This window comes from Corvus kubaryi, unplaced genomic scaffold, assembly GCF_017639235.1.
Source record: "Corvus kubaryi isolate FWS band 111438036 unplaced genomic scaffold, C.kubaryi_AGA036_p1.0 124, whole genome shotgun sequence".
NCBI lineage: Eukaryota > Metazoa > Chordata > Aves > Passeriformes > Corvidae > Corvus > Corvus kubaryi.
Window position 1 is genome coordinate 2321089 of NW_024580659.1, and position 20225 is coordinate 2341313.

Here is a 20225-nt window from a genome sequence, read left to right on the forward strand (position 1 = left end):
AGAAGGTCTTGCTAATTAAGAAATCCTGTCCCATCAAAACCACTAATGCAAACACCTGTTGATATGCTCCCTGCACCTTTTTGGGGCCCACTGCAGCCACCCTGTCTCTCTTGGGAGGCTGTTTCTTATCCTGGGTAGCAGCAACAGAAGGTTCCACAAATGCTGTCCTTGGATATTGAAGACATAAATTACTGAGCTGCCCTTCCACAAAATCAGTGCTGAGAAATCACTGACACCGTCCTTTTTGCATAATTCAAATGAAAACCTGATTGCAGCACGGCTGCAGGGGAAGGGACAGGCATTAACAAAGAGGTTTGGTGCACAGTTCACAGTTCCCACCAAGGAGCAGTGCGGTGCAGGCCACCACAGGGGCTGTGCCTGGCACGTCTGTCTGCTTTAAATAGTGCTTGTGCCCAACTTGTTCTGGAAATGGTGCTCAGGGGCACCGATTTCAGCCTGACACCAGCTGCTTCCCTATGACAAAATCAGCTTTATTAGGAAAATAATATGGGCTGTGGCAACACTTCCATTAGCCCTGCTGCCATCCCACCCCCTGACAGCCGAGTACCAAAATAACTGAGCTGGTCCACGCAGGAGTGATGCATTGGGACACAGGACTGTCAGGGAAGCAGGAGCACAGCCCTCCTCTCTCATATCAGAATGGCCTGAGTTATGATTTGGCTCGCATTAAAACACATTTCCTTCCACAGTAATTTTACCCAGACTTTTCAAACATTTCATGAACCCAAATAAATCCTTAGGAAGTCTCTGGCAGGTGGACGCCTTCAAATATCCTTGGCACTCAGCAAACCTGATACATCCAGAGGGGATGGGGAGGGCAGGGTGCACGGCCAAGATCTGGAGGCAGGTGAACTTCAAGGATTTTCCACTAAAGCTCCAAAGCTGTAGCCTCATTCAAGTGTTTCAGTATAAGACATCAAGCCACACTGACATGTAGTCAGGAAGAGGATGCAGGACAGACCTCAGGAGTCCTTACTCTCTCCAGACACGTAGAAGATCTCTCTTTTTCCCCCTAGTCTGCGTCATCATGCTGCCACCCCTTCAATAGCTGCAGAATCCTGAAAAATTAACAGCTAAAGGTTTTTCTTGCCTGCTCTGGCCACCTGAAATAACCTTCTGTTCGGATGGAAGCACTGAAGTGTTTCTTAAAGCAGCTCTTCCTCCTGTCATTAAATATTTAAGAGAGCAGCACCAGGGGAAACCATGAGCTTTTATGGAGGCAGGATGGCACAGTGCTGGGAACCACGCGGAGCCCGATTTAAATAGTAATGAGATGGCAGCGCCGCTCGGTTTTATCCTCCCGTTGCCCCCCCTTCGCTGAGGCGCTCCCCGCAGCATGCCCAGCATCACATCCCCGGCATCGCATCCCCGGCATCGCATCCCCGTCCCGCCGCATGCGGGTGCGTGGGCTGGGCTGGCTGGGCTGGGTTCGTGCTCTGCCAGGCCGTCCCGGGTTGCAGATCTGCTGAATGGAATCTTGATGACCTGGAAACGAAGCGCTTGTGAGCGCTGATGGGAATAGAGCGGTGTCCGAGCACCGCTCGTGGGTGGGAGCAGAGCGCGGAGCAGCCGTGGCTGCCGAGGGTCGTCCCTACCAGTTCCTTTGCCTCCCCACCACCGCTTTCCCTGCTCTGCCTTATTTTGGGAGTGGAGGGTGGCAGAGGGAGGGTGTCTCCGTCCTCTGCAGTTGCTGTAGCAACTGCGGTGTCTCTGGCGGCAGAGCACACGTTTCTTGCAGCCAGCCCGAGTGTGAGCTGCTGAACTGAAAGCAGATTGATTTTTCCCCTGCTAGAGAAAAGCCCCCCCCTCTGTCCTCCCCGCCCCCAGCAGCCAGAGCCCAAGGGGGCTAAAGGGCACCTGGGCACCGGCCCAGTGCCGACCCGCAGGGATGCTGCCGCGTCTGGCTGCTCCCGGGAACTCTTCTGCACATGAGTCAAAGCCTCAGCATCTTCTTGAAACCCTTCGCTGATCCCGCTCGGCTCCTTGGCAAGGACAACCTGCCTTTCCCTAATCCAGGCCCCAAGGCAGGGTGGGTTGCTGCTCATCCCTGGGGCAACTCAGACCTGAATTCATTTCCACATGAAACAGGGCATCTGCTTTGGTGGGGAGGGACCAGTCATGATCAAAACATTCTCAGAAGAGAATCAGCATAAGCTTTGCTATGTTACTTCCCTGGGCAATGATTTTTAAATAAAAGAGCCTTTATCACAGGCTGGATTCATTTGGTACCCATTTCCTGCCACCTGATAAGACTTTGCCTCCTAAATCCCGTTACTCCCCCCCTATTTCCATCACCTTTGTAGATCACAAGCCCTGACCTGCTCTCCCTTCATTTTCTCTCTGAGAAACCAAAGAAACAGAGTTCCTTGAGCCAGCTCTTGGAATGTGCTGGTGCCTCTCCTCTGAGCCTCAGCCCCTTGGCCATTGCACTGGTGTTTGATCCTGAGACCCCGTGTCCCACCCTTGTGTCAGGACCATCCTTCAGCCTCCTGCCACTGCAGGAATCCATTTGGAGCCCATCAGCCTGGCTTGGGCTCCACCCTGTATATGTGACATCTCTTTTTTCCTCCACCACTGACTTAGTGTTTGGTTCAAATAAAGCATATCCTGCTGGCCAGCACATCCAACAGCCCCCATCAGCAGGTGGATACACAGGAGGACAAAGCAAACAAAGCTTAGTGCCAAGGCTCCAGTGTTGCTCATCACCCATGGCCCTCTCTTGCATCTCTCTTGGTTTCACTTGCAGAGTTAAGCCCTGGTCTTGCACAAATGCAGAGACCTGTCCTGATTTTCCAGAATGTCATGAGCTCTGACCCAGCCTTTTCACCACCTGTCTTTGGGATGGCTGCCAGGGAGGGCAGGAATTGCAAGGAGGGCTGTTCTTCATGGGAGGGGGAAGGAAAAAGGGAGTGAGTTAAGTTTCCCACGTTCAGAGTCCACCCTCTAAGCATTTCCTGGTGGGAACCAAATCTTCTTTCTGCAGGTGATCACCTGCACCACAAGATAAGAGATGAGCAATGCTCAGGCAGGGGCTGTGGTAACCCAGAATAGATTTTTTTCACTGTACTCATTACTTAAGGGGCCATTTCTTAGTCAGTGTTTTTGGGGCTGCAGCTGGAGCTTTATGTTCCCTGGGAAGTTTTCTTGAAGAACAGGTTGGCCAGTTGGGGAATGTTTCACTGCTATTTCCAGCCTGGGACGTTTTCCTTTTTTTTTTTTCAAAGTACAACAAAAAACCTGTCAACAAGTCACAAAAGAGTGATCTCAGTCTAAAATACGAGCCCTGGCACAGGAGGGCATTTGACTCAGAAGCCACTTCCCATCTTTGGAGACTTGAAGTATGTTCCACTTCGTCATCCCGAAGGTCTTTAGGCGCTTATAAAAACAGAGTTTATTTATCCACAGTCAGAACAGCCTATCTATTATCTTGAAGGCTGAATTCAGAAAGTTTCTTCAGAAATTTATTGGTTTCATTCCTACCAGTCTGAACAGAAGTTTTCCACAAGGTCTGTCAAAATACAAATGTCTCAATTCCAATTTCCCTCGGTCTTTAGCAAGACATCACATTAATTGTGTTAAAAAGCACTTTTATTAGTTACTGAGAAAGCAGGAGTCTGGCAGCTCTTCTTGACCACGAGCTATTCTACTTTTGTGAAGTCTCCTTTAACAGTGCTTTGATCCAAAGCAGTGGTTTTCTCCACCAGCAAATTCAGCAGTGCCTGGAGCCAAAGGGACCAGCTCCAGGCAACGATTATTGGCTGCAGGTTTGAAGGGCTTCTACTGCTGCCTGGGCAAAGCCTTTCTGTTCCTCTCGAGGCTTCTCACATCCCCATTGTCAGAACAAATGGAGTGGGGGAGGCTCATGGTCAGCCTGAGGCCAGGGAGATCCAGGAGCACAGGCAGAAATGCAGACAGAATGGGGGAGTTTCATCCCCACCTGTGGCACTTCTGGGAGGGCTCAGTGAGCCATCAAACAGCTCGTAGGGGTTTTGCTTTAGTCTAGTTTTGCATAAGGCTGTTCCAGCCAAAAGAGCCCAGTCTGGTGGCAATGTGGCATCTTCCTCACAAGGGAAAGGGGGTAATGAAAAAAGCCACCAATTCCCAGTCCTCCAAGGGGCAAGGAAAAGATATTCCCCATCTGATCTCCGTGGGATGCTCTGGGATTGCTCCTGACAACATTCAGTCATTCTGGAGCTGGGTGAGCAGCCAGAAACTCAAACTTCACCACCTGCTGCCTCTCATCAGCCCTCCTAACTTCCTGAGCCAACACCAGCGTCTGAGGAGCAGGATGGGCACTCGGCACACAAGCCAGCAGCAGGATCCATGCAGTTCCCTGGGATACAAGCACTGTGGTGAGATACAGCTGGGTCATTAGCATTAAAGGAAAGGAAAATCTCAGCTCTGCTACATATTTCCTGTTGACTGTCCCATTCTAAACAAGGTGGCAGACATTAAGTGACATCAAATGACATGAATTGAGGCTGGCCTTTACCTCACAGCACTTTTTTGAGCACCTCCAATGCCACTCCAAAACGAATCCCTGCTTATGCTTCAGCTCTGAAAATACTTCAAGGAGTTCCAACACACATGTTCAATCCTCTTGTGGAGGAAGGCATTGCTCTGATAATTGAGATGTTAATGCTGAAAGACTGAGCAGGATTCCCTTGGCTGACACGGCTTGGCTGCTGGGAGCTTATGTAAATAAAAGAAATAAATTGGGACTAAGTTGAAATAGCCAATGGATTGAAACCTGGAGATTTCTGGAAGCAGCTGTGCTGGAAAGGAGCATGTGTAAAGGGAGGATCCCTCCTATGGATGTGTAAAGCTCAGCACTGATGTTGCAAGTTGCAAATGTTGGCAGGGCTGGCAGAATTGCACCCATCTGATTGCACCAAGACCTCCAACACACTCACACTGTCATCTTCCAGCCAGGTATGTGCAGATGCCCCTGCAGAAGGATGGCCAGGACAAGCACAGGTGAGAACCCAAGATCTGTTGGGAGCAGAGAAGTCCCTGCAGAAATAGTTTGTTGGATGCTCAGATATCTGTGGAGGGATCTGCTGGTCAGCAGAAACCCAGAGAGGGGAGATTTCATACAGGAGGAAAAGCTGTGCCACCCAAAAAGTGCAGCCCACTGTCACAGCCCTCTGTAATCCACCGTTAGTTTGACACAAATTCACTGGGGAAAATAAATGCTTTTAGGCTTGAGGATGGGTATCTGATACACAAATGTCACAGCTCCTGCCCTCATAGAGCAGCTGAAGATATTTTGACCAGAAAAATGCCTTCTCAACCTCCCTTGCTGTCCGAGGAGGATCTGGTGGCCTCTTGCTTTACCTCTGGTGGCAAAGGATCCAGCCTGTGGGGCAGCCAGCATCAGGAAGAGGCTTCATTCAGCATAGACCCTTAATCTTTTTCTTTTATTTTAGTACTCCACTCAAAATTTTAGACCATAGATGTGGCAATTAAGGGCTGAGCAAGGTCTGGTCACAGCTTGTGCATGGGACATGGCTCCTCCATCAAAGACCAAGCACCAGTGCAAACATGTGCTGGAGGGACCTCATTGCCTGTAATTTAGCCCAGTTTTGCTTTCAAGCACTGGCCTAATCATGATTTCTGGAGGCCAGATGGTGCAATTCATTGGTGTCTGGACCTGATGCTCTCACACGTGCTGGTTTTACACCAGTATGATCCAATGGCCTCATCAGAGCCAGCCCTGACTTCTTCTGGCTCGATGGAGGGGAGAATCTGGTATTTCCATTATTTAGCCCGTGGCCATAGCCCCATCCAGCCTGACAAACAGCCCTGTCACATGCCCTTTGCACAGCAGGGGAGAGCCTCAATTACACGGCGGTGGCCACACACGGGCCACCAGCTCCGCTGTTTACAGGAAGCACCAGCACGGAGCATGGAATTAGAAAGACCACAAGGAAGTGAGGGATTATTTACTGGAGATTAAAGGACATGGAAAAACCACAGGACAAATCAGTGGGGCCTACGCAATGGTAGCTGCTATTCCAGTCTTCCAGCTGCCGGCATTCATACTGGTCATGCTGTGATGGGAGAACTGGGGAGGAATTCAGGACGGGAGGCTGCTCTGCTTTTGGACCAGTAAAACACACCAAAGAATAGGCCCCAAACCTGTTGAAAGGACAGGAGGGATGTCTCGTTCCTTCCTCAACCACTCCCATGTGTCTTCCTCTTCCCCAGGTGTGATTCCTGCTTCTGGACTGCCCCTCCAGGCCAAACCGGACCTGCCTGTCAGCAAAGCAACTGGGATGTGCCCATGGCTTAAGCCTGGATGAGTCAAGATAAAGCATATCCTCAAACCTGGAAAGTCCAACTGCCTGTGAGTTCACCTAATTTTTGGTGAGATCTGCTTTTCAGCTATGTCTGGCCACCAGGATTTCAGTGGTTGCTAGTGAGCTCTGACATTTGGACTGTAACTGGACCTGGTCTCATGTCAGTGTGTGCCCACCTCTTCCTGCAGCTGTAGATACACAACTGCTGTCCCCGGGGCTCTCCAGGATGGCCACATACTCAACCACACTTTTCCCTGAAAATCCTGCAAGGTTTGCCAAATGCCTGGCTATACTTCCTAAAGCATTTTGCTCCTGGCAGGTAAAGCTGTTTGAAGTGCTGCTGTCCTTGTCCCACAGCCATGCTGGCAATATTGCCATCGCTAGTCTCCTGTCACCGGCAGGAGGTTTTGGCATAGCATCCAAACTCCTCCACCATGCCCCTTCTCAGGGAGTCAGGTGAATCTTTGGCTGCCTCTCTTTCCAAAGACACACATGTCACTTTATCATCTCCTCCCCTGGCCTCTGCTGCACCTCAATGCCGCATATCAACAGGCCACCACTATGTGCCAAAGGACAACATCCCCCATCCATCCCCACATTGATACAGACTCGGCTTCCACCACCACCAAAGCAGCATCTCCAGCAGCCCTGGGGCCCCTTGTGCTCAGTGTGGGGCGGTGATTCAGCTCTGACTCAGTGGGAAGTGGCCGCTGCTCCCTGCACGGTCCATAGTGGAAATGACAGAGCTCCAGCAAAGGCAGCAGGGAGGGAGGGAGGCTCCCCTTGGTGAGAAGGAGCCAACAAGAGGCTCCCACTGACATTTCCCTATCTCTGTACCCGTGTGGCTGAGGGAACACAAATGGCATTGCCCTCATGTTTGAGCAGAGCAGTGCTTGGCTGCTGGTGCCATACCACGGGCTCCACCTCAAAAGCAAACAGAAGCTCAGTAGATTTTTCTTACAGCAAATAGAGAGAAAGGAAAGCATGAATGAGCTTATTTTACAACCTCAGAGGAATACCCAGCCATTGTTAGCTTGACACGGGCTGCAAAAAGTGATAGCTAAGAAAATAAAACTTTATTCTTTCCTGTATGTGTTGGCTGAAAAATAAAACCCTTCCACGGGCCAGCAGCAGCGTTTCCATCAGCTACGTGGCTGATCCACAACTCAGTGACTTCCAGAGCAGGACCTGACCTGCTGCACATAACAAAAGGAAATGGAAGGACTAGGTTTACATCACTTTTGAGGAATCTTGAGGCATGCTGGGCACCCAGCCTGCCCTCCCCCACGCAGGTGCCCTCAGCACCATGTCCCATCCTGGGCTTGCAGCAGTTGGAGGGAATGCAATGCCATTCCTCTGTGAACACTAGCATAGAAACTCCCCAAAATATTTCCTTCTCCCTGTTCTCTGCAGATAGAAAACCTTGCCACAAGCTCAAACAGTGCCCAGTCCCAGCTGAGGCTCAGACACCTGCAATGAGTATCTCAGAGCCAACGGGACACCGAGGGTGACAACCTCTGCCTCAGAGAACCAGCACTGCCAATAAATTGGTTCAATGACACTTTCTCCCCTCAGAAGTGAGGACTAAGAGCCAGGGCATGCAGAGAAAATAGCCATGCCACAGATGCTCAATTAATTAACTCAATTAATTTTTACCAGGGCCTCTTAGGTCATTCATTGTAGTCGTCTGTGCCGGGAGAGCCGGGCGCCGTTGCCTGCTGCAGCCTTGTCTGAGGCAGTAACGTGGTTCTGGAGATGTGTTCCTCTCCACTCACCATATAACTTGCTTCTGCCACCAATCCACATAATTTCCCCTTATTATTGAAGTGGTAAAATCAACCTCAGGAGCTCAGAGTCCAGGAACAGGCATTCACAGTTTGGAGTCTGCGGCTCTCTTGTGCAGTTCAGTGACATATGAAGGGAAAGAAAAAAAAATCCCATTAATAATTTCAATTCCCTCCTCAATAATTTCCAAACAATCCAAACAAACTTCCCACCCAAACCAGTGCTTTTTAAAAGACTGGTTTAGAAAGCAGGAAGTGCTAGTAAATACACTCCTTCCCTGTCACAGAAGCAATTCCACTTTCAAACACATCTGACATCAGAGACTGGCTTGGATTTTTATGGCTCATGCTATTTTTCCTCCTTCATTCAGCATTCAAAATGGCTGCAAAAAAGGAGTTAAACCAGAGCCCAGTGATGCCAAGGCATTGCTTCCCTCCATCCTTCTGCCCTGTGTTCCAGGGGTCCCAGGAGCAGCCATGGGCAGGGCAGAGGTGGCTGGAATTGTGTCTGGGACTGTTTCCTGCATCTCCTCATGTGCATCAGTGGGTGTGCCAGGTTAGGGAGCAAATGGTGTTTTTGTAGACCTGTAAAATCAGGAGACCAGCTCCCTCACTGACACCAGCAGAGAGCAAAAGGGCTCCCAGGCAATTTTATCAGCTGTGGCTCCAACCCATAGCCTGTTGGAGAAGGGATGCCCCATGGAGAAGGTGGGATCTCATCCTTTGCAGCTGCACACCCGCTTGTGGCTGGGCAGTGCCCTTCCCAGCAAAACCACCACCCAGGGTCTTCAGAGGGTCAATGATCCAACAAATTACAGGGAAGGACAAAAACGGGATTTCACTTTAACTTGGGAACTTTATGGTTTTTTCTTTTTTTTTTTTCTTGTGGACCTATGAAATGGCCTAAGTTTTTCAGGTGTGCTCCATAGCCTGGCAAGAGCCTCTTCCTGTGCTGGGCCATCCTTCACCACCTGGCTACGTGGGGAGGAGAGGGCCGGTGCCGGGGGATGTATCCCGATCCGGGATTTCCTGGATTCCCCTGCACTGAGCGGGGAGCAGCGGCTGCCACGGGAGCCTCATTATGTGGAGGCACAGGCAGGGGACTGGCTTGGTGACAGCACGTCTGCTCAGTCACAGCTCAAATGGCTTAATAGAAACTGGATCCAACTGGTCCAGCCTTGTGGGTTTTGATTTAAACTGCAGTTATAGGGTGTGATTAGAGGCGGGGGACGCTGTGCCAAGAACTAAGATGTGAAGCAAATAACATATATTAAGAAAAAAGTCCTTTATCCTTCCCCATAACCTGTGTGTGTTTTCCCATCATTAACCCTTTGCCTGCCACTGCCAGATACCCAAGGAAATCCTGGTCTGTCTGAGTACACCTTTGGCACTGCTGCTTAAATCTGTAGAGGTCTGTTAGCCTTGCAGAGGAATTTGACCAGTGAAGTACTGACATTTATGGGTTTGCTATTAATAATAACCACAGCAGAGCTTCATAGGGACCAACTGAGTCTTTCCTGCCACTGTGCCTGAGAACCAAGGAAGTTTGTACCCTCCCTGCATCCGTCACACTTCCCAGCCAGGGCTGGAGCAGGGGCTGTGTTTGGCTGCCTTCTTTTTGGGTTACTCCTGTACAGTGTAGAAGGGGGCAGTGCTTTTCTGTCTGGAAACAGTTAAATCAGGTCTTTTTTTTCCTGTCTCCAACTAGTTGCCCAAAACCTCAATAGTTAATTTGGCAAATGGAGGCCTTTGGAGATGTTAACACAGTTCAAACCTTCAGCCCATATGGATAAAATCATAATTCAATAAAATTGCTGGTTCCTTATCTTCGTGTGGCATCATCACGCAGTTAATTTCAAGCTTTCCAGTAAGTTGTAATGCATCTTTTAACCTAAGAGCTCTTTTGCATGACACTGAAATAGGTCCCAGTCTATATACATCTGCTGCCAATACAAATGTATGGTTCAGCAACAGTAAAGAGGATATAAAAGACTCCCACGTTACAAATGTAGGAGGCAGAGGATATTTTAGTATGGCAGTGGTTACACTTTTGGCAGCTTTGCTATAAGAAACTTTGTTTTCAGAGCCTTAAAATATTCCCTGTGCAGTGCAGACTGACATATTTGCTTTCAGCAGAGCTGTCTCAGGGGCCAGGGCTGGTGAACAGAGCTCAAGGATGTGGGGGAACGCGAAGAAGATGGAATTAATATCAACCTATGTTTAAACAGGGTATTTCCTCACAAAATGCAAATATTTACAAATGCCATCAGATCCTGATAGGATTATTTCCATGAATACAGATGGGCACTCAGGAGGTACCTGCAGGCAGTGTGCCCAGCCCTGGGGCTGCTTCAGCAGCTGGGGGCAAGGCAAAGAAGCTTAGTGGGCATGCCAGGAGCCAAAAATATGAGGGCAAAGAGATGTAAGACAACAACCTTATGTAGGAAAAGTCTCTGGAGACCTCCACTGTCTTCCATCTGGTGGAGATCTCAAGTTCCCTGCCAAGATGCCACTGCTGGGTGCCTGTCTGAACCTGAGACATAACTACCTGGAAACAGAGGGAGCCCAGCCACAGCTGGCAGGTGGATGTTGGCTTCCATGTGTCTCCCAAGTCATCCTGGAATCTCATGATCCACTGAGGCACCACATTACCCATGGAGAAAATCAATCCTACCTTAGTGCACTCTGGAATGGTCAGAGAAGCTGTGAAACCTTGATCCAGGCAATTTTTTAAGCAGAAAAGGGGAGCTTGTCTCCCATGGCTGATGGGAAAAGGAGGCAGCAGGGACAGCAGCAGAGCCTCAGTCCTGCCTGCTCTCTGCCCCCTCATGAGGCAAGGCAGAGCTGTCCTCCAAGTCCCCAGATGCTGAGGGCCACATACCATGTCCCGTGGCTCTGGGAACTCAGACCGATAAGGGAGAACACAAGGAGGATTGTTTTGAAACTTCAGGACAGACTTTCAGACCCTTAGAGACTCTACTGAGCCAGAGGCAGAGCAGAGGAACAGCAGGAAGGTGGCTTTCTACTGTGTCCTGACTCCCAAATGACATTTCCTAAGGTCCAGCCTGTGGTAGGAAAGGAGTGAAATCTTTGTGCCCATTCTGATCAGTTTGAACCATCAATTTCTTTCAGGAGGGATATCTGAGAATTCAGATGAGCCAGGATTGAATAGCAAAGCAAGTGTGAAGCCATGCTCTGCTCAAGAAAATACTGGGAAACGAGCAAATGTTGGCCTGGCCCAGGGTATGAGCTGAGCATCAAACCCTCTGGTAAGCTCTGGAGAGCTCTGGTAAGAGGGTCCAGCAGGACTGCTCTGTGTCAGGTGCAGTCCAGACACCAAGAGATTTCTGAAGTCCAAGCTTAAAAGTGGGGTAAATAACTGAACAATGCCATTTTGAAATGTTCTCTGCACACATACAACTCTAGAAATTCAACCCTGCTCGTTAGTGTTTCTAAGCCAGCAAGAAAAGCACTTCTTACCATCAAACCTCCTTAGAAAAGCTCAGTGCTGCTTGTGCTGAACCTGGATGGGGTCTTGGCACAGAGGATTTGGAGACCATGTGATGGCATTATAGTTTTGTGCTAATCTGTCCTCATGGTGTGCTATTAAAAATAAATAAAAACCATGGCTTCCTAATCCACAGGTTACTAACTGTGGGAAAAACACGTTTGTCACTGCCTTAGCAAGGGCTTAAAAGTGTCACACTTTTGTGTTTATTTATTGCACAGTGAATGTATAAACACATTGTTACCAACCTGAGTATCTGCATTGCAAAACCCAGCAGCTGCTCCTGCAGGACCAAACCCTCACATCTTCAGCAGAAACCCTGTGCCAAGCCCTGCTGCAGCTGGGGGGCTGCACGAGGGATGACCCGACCCCTTTGTGTATGGACAGCTCGGGGGGTTTGGCAGTGCCTCACCAATGAATGTTCGTGCCCGTGGCAAGTTTGCTGGGATTCCTAGGAAGTAAAAGAGAAAGAAATAAGTTGTTTCGATAGCAGATCAAGTATCAAAGGAATGAAAATAACCAGGTACTTTTGCAACCTGCAGGCTGAGCCCTCTGCCATGAATCCAGGTGTTCCTGCCTGGGGTGAAACTCCCCCCAGTTCAAAGAGGCAGCATGACAGCACTGGGGCTCTGATCTCCACAGAGATCAGGACAGGGTCTTGATTGCAGACTTCAGAGAAGCATTTTCATTTTATTTCTCCTCTCCAACCAGCCAGGTGAGGCAGTTCCTAAGGGGAAATCCTGCCCAGACCAAGGAACTTTCCTCCTCTTGTCTTTGCAGTACAGGACGAGGAAATGAATGACCTCCTAGATGAGCACTGAGCCAGACAGTGAGTGTCTTCCACCAGACTGCAAGTCCTCCTGCAGGGACGCTCCTGTGCTCCCCACACACCGAGCAATGGGCTCCCACACCCTTGGAGGGAGGATGCATTGGCCAACATTTTGTCAACCAGTAAATAAAGATGAATTAGTCCGAGGAAAACACCTAACCTGGTGTCTGCTCCACTGAACAAACTTTCCTTTGAATACTGAGAAGATGCCTGGGCTCAGCCTCTGCCACTCCTTCTGTCCCAGCACACAGTGAGGCACCAGCCACCCACTCCTAATTAACTTGACGGGTAACTCAGCAGCACAAATCACCTCAAGTTACCTTGGCCACGGAACACAGCGGATCCTTCCACAATGAAACAGCATGGCAGGAATTATCCCAATCCATAATTGCTCTGAGCAGACAATAAACCAGCTTGTGCTGGTGGAAGTAGCCACTCGGAGGTAATAACCCAGTGAGTAACAATAATGGCAGCAGATACTTGATAAAAAGCAGGGAACAAAAGAGAAAGCTTTCTCTATTATACAGAGAATGGATGTTTTCTGTTTGCTTCCTGCATTTCAGAAATGCACTTGGCTGTTTGGAGAGCGATGGAGCACAGCTCACCCTCACCCCCAGCAAGAGGGGATTGGGGCTGGGGGAGGAAGGGGTTGCTCTTCACTGCTGAGATCATGAATAGGAAAATTGGTTTTCTTCTTTTAATCTTTCTTGGATTTCTACCCAGCCGGTATCCAGGCATTTTCTTTTCTTCAAGAGAAATGTTTGCATATCAGTGGGGGAAAAATACAAACTTTTTCTGGGGTAGTTATAAAAGGGCATTGAGGTACAGATGTGCTTGTTCCCCCCATCTACACCCGATGAGTGCCCAAGACTGGCACTTAGATCTCAACCCAATGGGAAGGTTGAGCTATGCTTATCTGAGGAAAACTCCTAAAACCAGGAGCTTGCCTGTGCCTGGTACAGGTGACCCCTGCTCCTGCTTCTGCACGTGGCTGTGACCTCTTGTTGCCCAAGTGGCTCACACCGGGGGTCTGGCTGCCTGCCCTGTGTCTGCTGGCCCACAGCTCTGCTGCCCTGGCCCAAGCCTGGAGCTCATGCAGGGGCTATCACCTACCTGCCCCTGAAGAATTGGTCTCTGAGAGCAGGACATGGGGCAGAGAAAAAACAAAGTCACCCCATGTTCCTCAAGTGCCACAAAGGCAGCAACGTGGCAGGAGCAGGTGGGCAGTGACTCAGCCCCGAGGATGTTTGTGCTTGTGGCTCTGGCCCAGCACCAAGTGCTTGGCACCAGTGCTCCAGCAATGCCCGTTCCCTGCTCAGCTCCCTTCTGCTTCCTCAGCCATGCCACCTGCCCCCAAGCCACCCCCTGTCCCCAGGAGGGCTGCCACGGGCATGGATATTGGTGTCACAATGGCTGCCATGGAGAGGACAGGAGCTGGGTGAGATGGAAATCACAACAAAGAGAAATCACCAAGACGTGAAAGATGGAGCAGCACAACCCAGGGGGTATTGTGGGGGGTTTAGAGATCCAAGTGCCAGCTGGGCATGACACACCCCCCGCTCCAGCCACCCCGAGCTGCGCCCTGCAGCATCACTAAGCCTGCAGCCAGCCATCTGCAGCACAGAGCACCGGGGGAAGGCTCTTCAGGCTGCAGGGGCTAAGCACTGCTCATTAAAGTGCCGGGGAAATGTGAATGAAGCAGATGAATGGAAGAAGAAATGAATGAAGGAGGGAAGAGGAAGTGAATGAATATTGCATTGACTTGGTGCCTTTCATCGCAGGATGGCAGAGCTGTGCAGCGCAGCTGATGGGCAGGCACCGTGTCGCTGCTCCCTGGAGAAACCCCCGGTCAAAACAAATCAGATTATTTCCTGTTGACAGAGCCCTTCAGGGAAAGGCAAACAGGGAGATGTGGCATATGGATTGATATTACTTGGAGCACGAGGTTTTCCCCAAACAAAATCCCTCCAACCTCCCCTTAATCGATGTGACAGATCATTACTTTTTGAGTTGCTCTTGTTCTTGCTATTCCAGACACCGGGTGATTTCCATGGCAACAGCATCCCAGCCATCCCAGGCCTTGTCCTAACCTCTGTCATCTGCTGTCGAGTCACACCAGTGCATAACCTGCAGAGAGGAGCAGCAGGGCCACAAAGGTGCCTTTTGCATTGGGGGGGGGGAGTTAAAGACCCTGCTTTCCGCCCTCTGCAGCCCAACCCTGTGAGCCCCAGGGAACCTCTTGCAGCCAAGCACAGCACAGGCCTTACAGGCAGCTGTGGGGGAGCATGTGGAAATGAAAAAATTCTTTTCTGGAGGTTTTTTTTTTTTTTTTTTTTGGGACAAAATCAAATGAACCCACTGGTGAGCCTGTTGGAAACTGGGATCCAGGATGGTTTAAATGGGGATGATAGGAAGGAGCTGCAAGATGCTGTTGCTCCCTGCATTAGCAAAGCAGGGTAGGGACCAAACCTGGGTGTTTTGGGGGGGAAAGAGAATCCAGCTTTACTTCTGCTTTGGAAGAGAAAGTGTGCTCTCTTCTTCTCCACCTTCTGAAGGAAAACCAGTCTGGGATATGATCCTGCAGCAACCTGGTGCGACCACCACGAGCAGCACACCCTGCCCAGAGGAGCATCCAGCCCCACTTGAACGTGGTGCCACTGATCCCCCCTCAATGCCAGTGTGATCCCACTTGGCTGCATGGAACTGGGGTGTTGTCATCCCCCAACATCAGGTAGCTGCTCCCCTGGCAGTTCACAGGTGCTCACACCTGTGACGCTCCCAAGTGTGGCTATGCGAGCGGTTTTGCAAGTGTTTAGCAGAGTATTTGAGGCCGGATGCAAAGCTCAGGGATCATCTGTGGGCTTTGAGTATATTTTTGAGTGGACCTCAGGAGCACAAAGCCTGCTGTGCATGGGGGTCTGGCTGCACAGACACTGCTGTGCTGAGTGAACTGGTGCTGCGAGCCCTGCTCACGCAGGAACCGCCTCTGCTGCTGAAGGAGCTGGAGTGGGTTGTTTGTTTGTGCCTCTTTCACTTGCCCTGCTCCCTTCAGCAAGCAGCTTCCCCTCTGAAAGGCCAGGGAGGATTGAGGGTGGCTGAGTGCTGCTGCAGGGACTGGGAATGGGCTGTGGCAGAGCACGCAGAGGCAGTTGGGCATCACACCTCACCTGAGCCAGCAGGTAAAGCACCTTTATCTATCCTTTTACAATCACATCACCTTTGTGATTCAAGGTTTGCCCCAGCACAACAGGGTGTTTTCCTGCCAAAGGTTTGCTGCTCTGCCACTGCATCAGCCCGAATTTCACATAAGCTGTGTCAAATTTCATGGTAACCCTGCAGAGTTATTGCCCTATAACAAACGCAATTGCTGCACTAGACTCAGCTCACCACTTATCCAAATATTAACCAAGCACCAAATGCAGAGCCATGGGCCTGCTTCCCCATCTTCCCACAAGGAGTCTGGCCGCTGGGCTTGGCAGTTGCAGGACTGGACCCAAACAGGAGGATCCATTTGCAGACTGGGCCAGCAGCTTCTTTGAGCAAGGCTGACTGCTCAAAAACTCACTGTCAGAGTTTTTACAGTTACATTCAATCAACTCTTTGTTTACCTTCCCTTCACAGATGGACAAAAGAGATATTCTGTCCTGACATAGCCTGAGCTAAGTTGCTTTACCCGACTGTTAATGGCTTGGACTTGGAGGCCAAAGGCTCTTGGTTGAATTCTGGACCAGTTCCTTGGCCCTGCATGGGGAAGCATCTGGTTGGCTTTGGAGCATCCATGCTCACAGCACAGTAATTTCCCCAAGTACTTCAACACAAACTGCTCCCTGGAGGACCCCAGTCAGAGCTGGGACATCTTCGGTGATTGTGGGTCTGGGAAGGGACACAGCTTCAGGAAGGGAAGGGAGCATATTTCTGTAATGCCATCGTCTACCCTTCAGGAACCTCTCATGCTGATGCAGGGCTATGCACTGAACCTAAATATATTCAGATAACTTAATAAAAGCCAAGGGTCTAAAATACATATCATGGCAAAACCTGAATCTATCAATATCCTCTTTATAGTTAAAATAGGGGCAAGATCTGTAACCCCTGGACTTTGTCGGGAGTATGGTGGTACAGCCCTCACTGGGAGCAATGGCTGTAACATAACACAGGTCAGGGGTTAACTGCTTTGCCAGCCCTGCAAAAGGATGGGTGACGCTGGTGCCGTCCAGCTGGGAGAGCTTTCCAGAACAGCGCCAGCTGCAGGAAGCACTGGGTGATGTTCTGGGACTGCATGGGCAGGAGCAGAGCAGAGCTGCTCCTTTCCAGCTTAACCTCTCCGGAGCACTCAGGCAGAGCCAGGCCAGGCTGTGTGGAGCTGGAGCACTGCTCCCTCCACCCACACAGACACTGTTTGGGAGAGAGGAAGAGGGAAAAAAAAAATCAGAAGACAAACTGAGACTTACCTCCGTGTTTTCTTCGCCTGCCACCCCCATCACTCCCCTTCAGCCTAATCATTCTCTTCCTCTTCAATCAAGGCCAATTTGCAAGAGGAGCAGCTCCCAGTGCCTGAGTGCAAAAGCCTTTAATTACTGTCATCTGGGAGGCTGTGCCAGGCTCCCCTCCAGCGCCTTTTCATACTTTTCGGAAGACACTGCTCCAGGACTTGACGCCCCCAAGATGCCGTTTGTCAGGCTTTATTTAAAACGAGCACTCCCTGCCTGCTGGGAGGCTGGGGAGAAAGCTCCTGACAATCCATGTGCACTGCTGCTGCATGGACATGGCAATCACAGCTGGGCAGGGGCTGGTTCTGGCTGCCCCATGGGGTACCAGGCTGGCAGCAGCCCCTGCATGTGGCAGTCACCATGCTCAAACCCTGAGAACTGCACTGCTCTGTCCCTTTGCTGCCTCTCCTCCTGTTTCTTGACTGGCAATGTAGACAAGACTGTAAATGGGGTCAGACAGGGACAAGGAAAATTCAGGGAGACCTAGCAATTGTTAAATGAAGTGGCCCCAAAGCATCCTCTCCCACAAGTTCCCAAGCCTGTATCTCTGGGTGCACACTCCCAGCTGAAAGTCATGCTCCCTCCTGCACAGCATGGGTTTTGCTATCAGCCAGGGGTTTGTGTTTTATCCTGCACAGGGCAACAAGAATGCAGAACCTCCATAAACCAATCTGGCAGACCCAGCAAGCAGAGAGGGGAACCCCCTTGCTCCTGCCTGCCCCACCACTCTGCAGGCAGGACTCGGGGCTGGATGGCCCTTTGGGGTGAGACAGGATGAGTTGCCTAAAACATAAACAGCCCGAGCTGAGACCCGGGACTCCGCCCACAGAGTGACCTTGCAGCTTGGGCTCAGCATACACTGAGATACACAGGAAAGGATGCCAGAAGGTTTCCAGATCTCCAGGACCAGCACTCATAGGACAATACTCTGTGAATTACACCCACCAGAGCTATACTTCTAATATTTCATCTTAGGAGCATCACCTGTGGCAGAGGAAAGCTGCAGATGAGGATTTCTGGAGAGCCTCTGCCAGTGGGTGGCACTGCAAAACCAGCAGTATGGAAGGAGCAGCAATGCAAGGGCCTGGGGGTGGCACAGCAGCGCAGACACTGCACTCACAGAGTGCTGCACATCGGTGGATTGGATATGGGCATCGTGGGGACGCTGCAGCCTGGTGGGAGCAGGGAAACTGCTGGGGGAGAGAGGGACAAGCACAGGGGCAGGCAAGGAGGCATCACTGAAGGGCTCGGGGAGCTGCGGTGGTGTGGGGTCAGCCCAGCGAGTGGGAGTGTGAATCCATCCACATGGGACAGAGCCAATTCATGTCCACATGGATAACCTCCTCAAAGGCAGGAGCAGCTCATCAGCTTCCCCTGCTGTCCTGCTGTAATGTTCTGTCTGCAGCTAAAAGCCATGTAACAGGTCACCCTAAAATGTAAGGTGTCACCCAAAAATGTCAGGTCTCACCCTTGCGAAGCTGACAGGCTCCTGCCCCTGCCCTGTAGCCCCAGTGAAAAACAGGGTGTGGTAGGTGTGTGAGCTTTTGGACCATCTTGCCTTGTAGGCACAGGACCCCTGGGAGTGCCACGGATGCGCATGACCCAGGGGACTGGGAGCCCTGAGGGAAAGTGTGCTGCATCACCCGATCACCTCCTGGCCAAGGGGGAACTAAGGAACCTGAGGCAGCTGGGTAAACCCTGAGAGTGCTAAAACAGGCTCTACACCAGAGACCGGCCTGGTCTGAGGGTCCATATTCAAGATCTAGAGTTCTGCTCCAGTTCCAAAGTGGTCATGCTCCTCACACCCCTCCTGACACAGATTTTACCTCCCATTGCACCCCATCTACACTTGACCTCCTATCTCCAGTGTTTAATTGTTGCCTTGACCAGTTAATTACCAGAAGGTCTCCAGTTAGATTTCATATCCCCATCCAGCTAAAACTGCTCTGACCCGTCCAAGGCAGTAAATGCTCTGTTCTTCTTCCTTTCACTAACAGACAAAAAACAAAGGAGCATCTTCTTCCTCTCCCCCATGATGTCCCGGTAGCAGCTGGGAACCACAAAGCTTTAGAGGAGTGGGCTTAAGTAGCCCCAGTGTGACTCCAGGACCATGAGGCCTCATGCTGGGAGTGGGACACCTTTGAAGAGGAAGTCAGAAGGATGGGCAGGGAGCCACGACAGAAAAGCCAGCTGCCCTGGGCTGTGCAGAGGGGATTTGGCTCTGTACTGTCTGCCTGGCGGGGGCAGCCATCTCTGCTAATGGGTATTTTCTCTGGCAGGAGCAAAGGCTTCATCCAGCAGATTGTGGACTAGCAGGAGACACGAGTGCCACCTCAAGAGGAGGATGCTCCCATTATCAGAGTGTTTAAAATGTGTGGCACCAGGGCTTCCTCCCAGCCTCTTCCTCCTGCAGGGAGCACGCTGACTGGCATGGCGGGGGTGGCTGCAGAATCCCATCTCCTGCCTGCCCACATCCATGCTTACAGAAATGCCTGGGTACAGCCCACTGCAGACTGGGGAAGAGCTTCAATCTGGCCCTTCTGCTGCAAACGGATCTGATTTGCTCCTAGTGCTGAGCACTCTGTAATTACAGTACATCCCACTTAATCGGGATGTGCTTAATTGGGAAATCCACTTACCGGGATGTCACCTAGGGAACCGATTTAGGCTTGATAACACTTAAGAGCAATGCCTGCTGCTTTATAGGGAAGGTAATTCTCCTACAGGGAGATGCCTTCAGGTGGCTGAATCATACTCCTCCTTCCAGCAGCATCCAATGCTCCTGGCTGCTTGTTCCTGCAACAGATTTCAGCTTTCCCCTTAAGTAGGTTACAGGCAGGAAATACACCAACTGCTACTGCCAGCTCACTGCTGTCCTCTGCTCCAGCTGAACAGGCTGCCACTGCCACGTGGGCCAGCCCTCAGCTGTCCCCCTGCCTGGACCCACACACCCAGCACGCCCAACCCCCTTCCCCATTTGAAGACTGCTTTCCTTCCACAGATGGAACAATTTCTGAAGTTGGTAACATGATAAGGCCTGGCCAAGCTCTCTTTGCAGCAGAAGAGGGACCAAGATGACCTGGTCATCACCTGGATCAGGGCAGAGCAAGACATTTGGAGACAAGCAGCATCCCTTACTATTAACCCCAACATTTGTCCTCCCCACACTGCCCTCCAGCAATCAAGCACAGCAAATGTCCAAGTGACGATAAAAAGGGGACCTGGGAACAGTCCTGAGAGTGACAGTTGAGTCAAGCACTTGGAAAGGCAGTTTTCTGTCTGGTTTTCCAT

General features: G+C 50.8%; 1 long non-coding RNA gene across 1 annotated transcript in view; it reads right to left on the reverse strand.

The window, feature by feature from the left end:
• The window catches only part of LOC121660313, a 36866-nt gene continuing 16641 nt past the window's right edge, over window positions 1-20225 (reverse strand). The window contains exons 4-6 of the long non-coding RNA XR_006014597.1: window positions 11864-12066; window positions 7980-8217; window positions 1-7519 (exon numbers count right to left, since the gene is read on the reverse strand). This is a non-coding gene — a long non-coding RNA (uncharacterized LOC121660313). The remainder of the gene's footprint in view (window positions 7520-7979; window positions 8218-11863; window positions 12067-20225) is intronic.